We start from the raw sequence: 10,000 nt of genomic DNA on the forward strand, positions 1-10,000 counted from the left end.
TCAGTCTAACAAGTGAGCGATTGCTGGATGTCATTGATCTTTTTATTCAGAGGTAAAAAAAAAATCTCCATGTGTAATTGATATCATTATATCTGCCCTCTATGTTCCCTTCCCGTCCATAAGTCTTCTCAAATGGAAAGAGAGAAATCGCACATTAATTACAAAATGACTATTCAACAAATTAGTCTTGTATTTGTGTGATTCTTCAAAAAGGTTCTGGAGACAGGAGGCTGTTGTTGATGATGTGAAGGTTGTTGACGTCCTCTGAGCCCAAAGTCCTTTCACAGCAACGCTGTCATGGCGTCAGCATAAAGCCACATCTTCCCCGACCTGTGGTTTCTGTGTTTGTTGAGGGATAAGGCCACTAATCCCACAAATCACCATCGTCATAATTCACCTTCTCTTTTGTCACTTGTGCCTCGTCACCGCTGAAATAAACAAAATGGCACAGACAAAACCCTCAGTGGAGTCGGTTTAAGGTGGAAGATGTCGGGGGAGTAGAAAGGATCCTGATTACAGTCATTCAGACCTGGAACACAGCCGTCGCACTCAGGAACACTGTTTCCAGCCTCGCATCACATACAAACTATCTGCAGCTCTGCTCAGATGCTCTGTCTTCCAGCTTCCATCCAGCTCCGCAGATTTGAGCCGGAGCAGATCTGAGGAAAGGGGCGCAGGGCGTGAGTGCACGTATCAGCACGTTGTGTCGCAGAGGCAATAAAAACATTTGTGTCGTTCTTTTCCTCGTGTTGGTCTGGGGGCGACACGCGCCAGTGGAATGTCTAGTGACAGTGGAATGTCTAGTGACAGTGGAATGTCTAGTGACAGTGGCTTCTAGTGACGCTGGCTTTTACTGACTTGCCACAGTGGGTTTGGGTCGAGCTCTGATAATGCGTCGGACGCGACCTTCAACGCGCTGATGAGATGGAAAACATTTCCATAACGGGAGCCTCAGCGAAGGGAAACGTGCGGAATGTACAACGCTGAACATTCACCCGGATCCGCCCGTTCCGAGCCCGACACGCGGGCGTTGAAGCGGCTGTGAGTTAACCGGAGCCGACAGGGGAGCGGAGTGGGGAGGAAATGTACACAAGTTGTTTTCGTGATGCGGATGCGGATGCGGATGCGTTTGCGTTCATATTTGTCGTGGGTGTCAGTGCCTTGCTCGAGACCCTCTACCCTGCTGTTAATGCCTCGCTCTGCCTATCAACCCAGCGAGCGTGAAGCGAGACCCAGAGCGTAATTCAGTCAACGTCTCCACAGCAGCAGGGTCTGTGTGGACGGGTCCCCACCGCCGTGGAAAGAGTCGTGGAAACACCACACGGAGTAAAAGCAGAGACGTCGTACTGAAAAAGGACTCTGGTATAAGTGAAAGTCACTCATTAGAATACTAGTTGAGTAAAATAGTAAAAAGTAACAAGTAATAAGTAATACTAAAAGTTTGATATTCAAGTATCAAATGTAAATGTGAAAGTTAATTCTGTGGAGAAATAAAAGCCATATTTCACTCTGACATCAGAAAACATTTGTTGTAAACAGGGCCCGGGTGTTGGTCTCCATCGGTCGGAGCAGGTGCAGGCGGAGCAGCACCACCGCTGGAGGAGGGCGTCGCTGTGGGCGTGGCTCTCCAGCACGCTGCTCTAGGCGTGTCTCCCTAAGACGCAAAAACCAAACTGAACACGGGCAGGGTTGCCAGGTCCCAAAGACTACAAAAGACTACAACATTAGGGTTAGGGTTAACCCCGATGACTACAAAGTATTACAAAGGACTAAAAAGGACTACACAAAGACTACACAAAGACTACACGAAGACTACACGAAGACTACACAAAGACTACACGAAGACTACACAAATACTACACAAAGACTACACATGGACTACACAAAGACTAAACAAAGATAACAAAAGACAACAAAAGGCTGTAACAGGCTGTAACAGGGTGTAAAAGGCTGTAACAGGCTGTAACAGGCTGTAAAAGGCTGTAACAGGCTGTAACAGGCTGTAAAAGGCTGTAACAGGCTGTAACAGGCTGTAAAAGGCTGTAACAGGGATGTGTAATGTGACGTACACATGTGTAATGTGATGTGTAAAGGGATGTACCAGGCTGTAATGGGATGTAACAGGCTGTAAAAGCCTGTAACAGGCTGTAAAGGGTTGTAACAGGCTGTAACAGGCTACAACAGTGACTCCTGCATTGTCTTGTCTCAGACGTCATCAAACTTCCTCGCTGGAAGTACTTTAAATGTATTATTCCTTTGTTTGTTTTTAATTGATATTTCGTTGGGTTTGTTTTTTCTCTGTATTTATCGACTTTTTGTGAACTTTAAAGGCTTTTATTAAGTGTTATTAAGTGTTTATTAACTTCCTTTTTGACTTTTACTGTTTGATGCCCACGCTGTTTCACTTAACTTCCGCTATGTTTCTTTCGATGCTGCCACACTTTGTAACAGTGTTTTCAAAAGTGCAAACAAAAGGAAATAAAGCTTTAATTACTTAAAAAGTAATATTCATTCTATTCCTTACTCCTGGTCAAACTTTTAGTGTGTTTCCTGGTCAGACGGACCCAGAGCTTTATCCAGGAACACATTTCATTTTATTGGTGGTTTTGTGTCTGAAAAGCTGAAGCTTTCTTTCCCAAAATATCAATTTAAAACAGCATCAACGGCTCCGTCGGTGCAGGTGACGCTTCATCCGCATGATGGACGTCTCTTTGTGGGGGAAAAACGTCTATTCTTTATTGTTTTATATTGGGACCAAACATCACTGCTTCAAATTCAAGCTTTTTATCTTTAGTTTACACACACACACACACACACACACACACACACACACACACACACACACACACACACACACACACTGGGACAAATTAGTTAGAGACTTTTCTTTCTAGTATATATATAAATATATATATATATATATATTATTCTCTTCAGATATAACTGTTCCAGTATCAGGTCAATGTCGCTGTGACGGACCAGGTTGTAAAAATTGTTATCAACATGTGGCCCGGGGACCCCCATGAAGTACCTCCAGAGGTCCCAGGGGGTCCCCAGCCAAATGATTAATAGTTCAACTTCAGCGTTTTCTCATTTCCAAGATGTCGGCGCTGTCACTGAATGTCCAGTAACGACTGTTTGGATCCTAGTTTCACTGCTATCTCCCAAAAAGAGAAACTAAAACACATCTAACGACAAATAGTATATTGATCCCTGATTGGATCCAAAGACTAAACCTGATCAAGTTAAAGAGTCTGTGGCCTGATGAGGATCAAACTGAGGAGTGTGTGTGTGAGTGTGTGTGTGTGAGTGAGTGAGTGTGTGTGTGTGTGAGTGAGTGTGTGTGTGTGTGTGTGTGTGAGTGTGTGTGTGTGTGTGTGTGTCTGTGTGTGTCTGTGTGTGTCTGTGTGTGTGTGTGTGAGTGTGTGAGAGTGTGTGAGTGTGTGTGTGTGTACTTCACAAAAACAACAAGACGTCTGGCTAAATGTGAGGGTTAGGGCAATCTTATCAATTAGATGATTCAAACATGGAGACACACAAACAGACAGACAGACAGACAGAAAGACAGACAGACAGACAGACAGAGGCAGGGTGTCTTGACAGGCTAATGATGTTCAGTTATCAGCTCACGCCAGGAAGCTAATAAATGTTCTGTTTGAACAGACAGACAGACGAACAGACAGACAGACAGACAGACAGACGAACAGACAGACTAACAGATGGCTGGAGAGAGAGACTCAATCTCACCAGAACAGATCAACACTGGCTCCCGATTGGCCAAATTTGTCTCTCTCTCTCTGTCTCTCTCTGTCCGTCTGTCTCTCTCTCTCTATCTGTCTGTCTGCCTCTCTCTCAGCAGCACTGTGTGTCTATCATAGTTATACTGATTAATAAACATATAATTATTATAATTAACTGATTATAATAAACACAGCGTCTAAAAATCAAGGGTGTCAAGGGTGGTTTTCGGGGGGGTAGGGGGTTGTTGGGGGGTATCAAGGATATAAGGGGTGGTGTTTGGGGTGGTAGAGGGGTGTCGGGAGGTCAGGGGTGTTTGGGGTGGTGTTCGGGCTGGTTCAAGGGTGGTGTTGGCAAGGGTGTCAGGGGTGGCAGTGGGGTGTCAGGGGGGTGTTGGGGTGGTGTTGGGGGTGGTGTCAGAGGTGGTTTTGGGGGTGGTAGGGGGGTGTCAGGGGTGGTGTCGGGGGTGGTAGGGGGGTGGTAGGGTGGTGTCAGGGGAAATGGAGGGTGTCAGGGGGGTGTTGGGGTGGTGTCGGAGGTGGTGTCGGGGGGTGTCAGGGGTGGTGTTGGGGGTGGTAGGGGGGTGTCAGTGGTGGTGTTGGGGGTGTCAGGGGTGGTGTTGGGGGTGGTATTGGGGTAACAGACAGGTGGAGCATTACACTGCCTACAGGTCAAACTCCTTAATGCTGAACATCCCGTCTTCCCTTCATCAGCTGAAAATGTTCCTGGAATGTTCCTGCTGCTCTGGGGGCCGGGTGGCCCTGTGGCCCCGTGGCTGCAGGGCCTCGTGGCTGCAGGGCCCCGTGGCTGCAGGGCCCCGTGGCTGCAGGGCCCCGTGGCTGCAGGGCCCCGTGGCTGCAGGGCCTCGTGGCTGCAGGGCCCCGTGGCTGCAGGGCCTCGTGGCTGCAGGGCCCCGTGGCTGCAGGGCCCCGTGGCTGCAGGGCCCCGTGGCTGCAGGGCCCCGTGGCTGCAGGGCCCGTGCCCGGTGCTCGTGCTCTTTCCTGTGGAGGTGTCATGTCGGCTGCAGGACTCAGGAGGATTCGGGGCCTTTTCTACTGCTTGGAGGTGACGATATAACACCGACCTCATACAAAGGAACCACCTGCGAGAAATCCCACACACACACACACACACACACACACACACACACACACACACACACACACACACACACACACACACACACACACACACACACACACACACACACACACACCCCCCTCCTGGTTGCATCCTTTCCTGTCCTCCCTCATTTACTGCCATAACAATGACAGGAAGAAGGCAGGTGCCCAATTGCCTTTCCAGTTTTCCTGGACTTAAATCTGTTTTGTCGATACATGTTGTTGTTTGTTTATGTTGATGTTTTTCCATGAACATGTTGTTGTTTGTTTCTATGTTGATGTTTTTCCATGTACATGTTGTTTGTTTCTATGTTGATGTTTTTCCATGAACATGTTGTTGTTTGTTTCTATGTTGATGTTTTTCCATGTACATGTTGTTTGTTTCTATGTTGATGTTTTTCCATGTACATGTTGTTTGTTTATGTTGATGTTTTTCCATGTACATGTTGTTGTTTGTTTATGTTGATGTTTTTCCATGTACATGTTGTTTGTTTCTATGTTGATGTTTTTCCATGTACATGTTGTTTGTTTCTATGTTGATGTTTTTCCATGTACATGTTGTTGTTTGTTTCTATGTTGATGTTTTTCCATGTACATGTTGTTTGTTTCTATGTTGATGTTTGTCCATGTACATGTTGTTGTTTGTTTATGTTGATGTTTTTCCATGTACATGTTGTTTGTTTCTATGTTGATGTTTTTCCATGTACATGTTGTTGTTTGTTTCTATGTTGATGTTTTTCCATGTACATGTTGTTGTTTGTTTCTATGTTGATGTTTGTCCATGTTCATGTTGTTGTTTGTTTCTATGTTGATGTTTTTCCATGTACATGTTGTTGTTTGTGTCTATGTTGATGTTTTTCCATGAACATGTTGGTTTCTATGTTGATGTTTTTCCATGTACATGTTGTTGGTTTCTATGTTGATGTTTTTCCATGAACATGTGGGTTTCTATGTTGATGTTTTTCCATGTACATGTTGTTTGTTCCTATATTGATGTTTTTCCATGAACATGTTGTTGTTTGTTTCTATGTTGATGTTTTTCCATGTACATGTTTGTTTATGTTGATGTTTTTCCATGTACATGTTTGTTTATGTTTTTCCATGTACTTGTTGTTGTATGTTCCTATGTTGATGTTTTTCCATGTACATGTTGTCTGTTGTTCCTATGTTGATGTTTTTCCATGTACATGTTTGTTTAAGTTGATGTTTTTCCATGTACATGTTGTTGTTTGTTTCTATGTTGATGTTTTTCCATGTACATGTTCTTGTTTGTTTCTATGTTTATTTGTCTCACCTGTGGTGATTCTCCCTCTTGGAGTAGTAATGATGTTTGAATGGTACATGGTAAATAGTTCTCCAAAGAGGGGGTTGGTGGTGGTTGTGTATAATATAAAGCTGTGCTCTGCTCGTCACAGGACAGAGTTATTGCAGCAGTTGATGATGATTAAAGATGAATAAATAGTTTCATTGCAGGTTGACAAGTTCAACTCCACTTGCAACTAACTCTGTCCTAGAAGCAAATGAACAAATACTCTGTGTTGTATGTCCAGCATGCTGACATCACAGGGTAAAAAGAGTGGTGTGTGTGGCGATGCTGCGTTCCAGTGACCGACACGATCGGAATTTTGAGATAACAAACCTGATGTCACAGCAGTAACATGGCAGCACACACACTTCCCCCTGCGTGGGGTTTTTCTATATGAAAACATGTTCAACTTCCTAATTCCAGATTCACAAATTGGCCGAACAAACACAAATTTAGGACAAAACTCAGAACTGCCGAAACGGCTGCACCCTGGCTATTGGCTTGCCTTTTGGGAGACCGGGGAGACCTGGACAGCACGGTGCAACGATCTGCTACCAATTAAATGTTGCTTTGACGTGGAATGCCCCTTTAAGCCGGAGCTCATCTGGAAGGCCTTCGGCAGCCACACGACAGCGCCGCGTGCATCAGGCATCAATATGCTTCCTGATCAGCGGCGCGTTATTGGAACAATCATCGTAATCGTCGTCTGCGTTCGCGGGCAGGTCTGAATCGGCGCTCGGCGGGGTACGGGGGGCTGACGCCCGGAGGCTGCGGGGTAACTTCTCTCCCCGACATAATTAACTGCAGTTATCCAGCTCTGGCAACCAGAAATATATCACACTACTCCTTGATTAAATATTCCACTGTGGAGTTTTAAAACTGTATTCACATACAGGACAATAAAGTGCTTATATACATAAGCATATTCCCTCTATCTGTTCCATTTTATTTCATTATTGTATTTTATTTTATTCTATATATTTTTATTTTTATTCTATAAGTATTCGACTTACTGTATTACGTTTTAGGAGTCAGTTAGTTGGTCTTTTAGAAAGACATTTTTTCCGAGGACATATTGTGTGCTATCACCGGGTGCGTTACATTACATTTCACTGCATATATGTATGAAAGTATGTATATGTATGTGACTAATAAAAATCTTGAATCTTGAATCTTGTCAGCGCATGGAGAGAATAATATTGATTAAAAGTGCATGTTTGTATTTGAAATGTAATGTCGTTGAAAATGGATTTAAATAATTTTTTAGATGCACACGGAATTCCTGGGATTGAAAAACCTAGAGTTAGACGTAAAAGGTGAAACGGTTTCAATTTCTGGATTAAGGAGGACTCCCCTGTTTCTCCCTCCTCCTCCTCCTCCTCAGAAAGAGGGTGGGGCACTGATGGATGGGCGTGGCCAATTGACTGTATAGTCAGTTGAACGTGACGTTGGCGGTGACTCTTGAATCGCTCGCTCGCTACCCACTTTTCTGGGGTTCAACAACCCCACATCCCAAACAGTGAAAAAGCTGAGTGGGCGCAGCTCTGAGCGGGAGGGGGCGGGGTCTACGAAACAAATCCAACCTGCATCACAGATTTTTGGCTCAAGGCCCCATCATCTCGCTCCCTTCTCAGACCAGCTCCATTTATTGGTAGTATTTGCTGAAATCATGAGAACAGCCACAATAAGACCCTGATATGATGAGAGTTTACATTTCACACGTTGTTTTGTTTCATAATAATAATAATAATAATAATAATAATAATAATAATAATAATAATGTTGATAAAAGTGTCTTTGACCAAAATATTTTTGGGGAATGTTTTGAAAAGGGCCCCAAACTTTTGTGGGGGATTATTTAGAGAATTATTTGGAGTCGTGCAAAACAAATCATTTGAGGCCAAATCAATCAAGAGAAATATTTCAAAGATGGGAAATAATTCTCTGAAGAATGAGCATGGTCTCGGCTGATTTCTTTATCATCATTAACATTATTATTATTATTGTTATTATTATTATTATTATCATTATAATTATTAACATTATTATTAATATTGTTATTATTATTATTATTATTATCATATTTTTTATGATTATTATTATTATTATTATTACACTTTATGACATCATCATATTATTTCCTATAAATTATATTTACAGTAAGATGCTTTATGATGTCATTATATTATTTACTATAAATTTGATTTAGAGTGGGATGCTTCATGACGTCATCATATTATTTACTATAAATGACATTTACAGTAAGACGCTTTATGATGTCATTATATTATTTACTATAAATTTGATTTAGAGTAGGATGCTTCATGACGTCATCATATTATTTCCTATAAATGATATTTACAGTAAGATGCTTTATGATGTCATTATATTATTTACTATAAATTTGATTTAGAGTAGGATGCTTCATGACGTCATCATATTATTTACTATAAATGATATCTACAGTAAGACGCTTTATGACGTCATCATATATTTTACTATACATGATATCTACAGCAAGACGCTTTATGACGTCATCATGTATTCTACCATAAACCTACAGGTTGTGATTGAAAATGTCCAGTTGGACCGTGTCCAGTGTGCAGTGTTGACTCTGTCACTCTGTCGTGTTCAGACATTACCAAACTATGGATTTACGTGTATATTCATATAACTTCATACCTGGTAGATATCAGTAGATGTGTTCAATGTGTGATCCACAATAATTTGCCGTATTAATGAAAATAATAATGAAAGAGAATCATTAAAATGTCGTCAGCACATCCCTCGAAAACACTGAAACGTCCGACTCAGTGATGTGTTCAAGATCCAGTGAGGAGTCGGAAAAATAGAAGCTGTGCAATGTTTGCACGGCTTCTAGGTTTGACAGTCCATCCTAAACAAGTTGGTTCAACAGTGAAAAAGCACCTATGTTCGCATTCAAGTTCAGTGGCGACGTGACATTTTTAGGGCGGGCGTGGCTACTTGCATTCCAAAAGCGAGTCCAGCTGTAATTCAAAGTGAGGAAAAAAAACAAGTAAATGGAATTGCTGCATCATTCCCCCAGACATTCACAGTTCAACCTGCGGTTTGCCCTTTAATCGACTGTGGAGGATGGTGCCTCCGATGTGGGATCGATGCCGAGCTCACTGCATGCTCCTGGTATATTATATTATATCATATATTATACTGATGATCTGTGTCCCACTTTGACTGCGAACCGCCAGGAAGGGTCACATGTGCAATACTTTAAGTGGAAAATCAATTCTGTTCTAACTGAAGCGTGAAACCCCGTCAACCTCCATGAACCGAAACAACCCCCACGCCAATAATCACATCATGATGATGAAAAATATCAAATGTTTTAGCCTATGTACGTTGCTATAAAACATACCGTCGTTGACTTTTTTTTCCCTCAACTCAACTGTCACGAGCAAGCTCAAGAAAAAGGGACCCCTGGTGGTACCCTGGTGGTACCCTGGTGGTACTCTGGTGGTACCCTGGTGGTACCCTGGTGGTAGCTCAGGCGGTAGAGCTGGTGGTCTAGTGATCCAAAGGTTGCTGGTTGGATCCCAGGCTCCTCCTGCTAGCATGCTGTAGTGTCCTTGAGCAAGACACTTAACCCCTCATTGCTCCTGATGGCTGCGTCCGTCGCTGTTTGAATAATTGTAAGTCGCTTTGGATAAAAGCGTCTGCTAAATGTAATGTAATGTAATGTACTCTGGTGGTACCCGGACCACCTGTTTCAGGAGGTTTGCCTGACATCTGTCTCACTGAGCGGCATCTAGATGTCAGCTCCCTCTCTCGCCCTCACTCCCTCCCTCTCCTTCCATCT

At 43.1% G+C, this 10,000-nt stretch overlaps 1 protein-coding gene across 1 annotated transcript in view; it reads right to left on the reverse strand.

Moving 5' to 3' along the window:
- Positions 1 to 10,000, reverse strand: part of opn4a (opsin 4a (melanopsin)) — a gene marked incomplete at both ends in the record, with an annotated part of 39,147 nt that overhangs the window by 28,355 nt on the left and 792 nt on the right. The window lies entirely within an intron of this gene.

The sequence above is a fragment of the Zeus faber genome (assembly GCF_960531495.2).
Source record: "Zeus faber genome assembly, chromosome: 16".
In the NCBI taxonomy this organism is placed as follows: domain Eukaryota; kingdom Metazoa; phylum Chordata; class Actinopteri; order Zeiformes; family Zeidae; genus Zeus; species Zeus faber.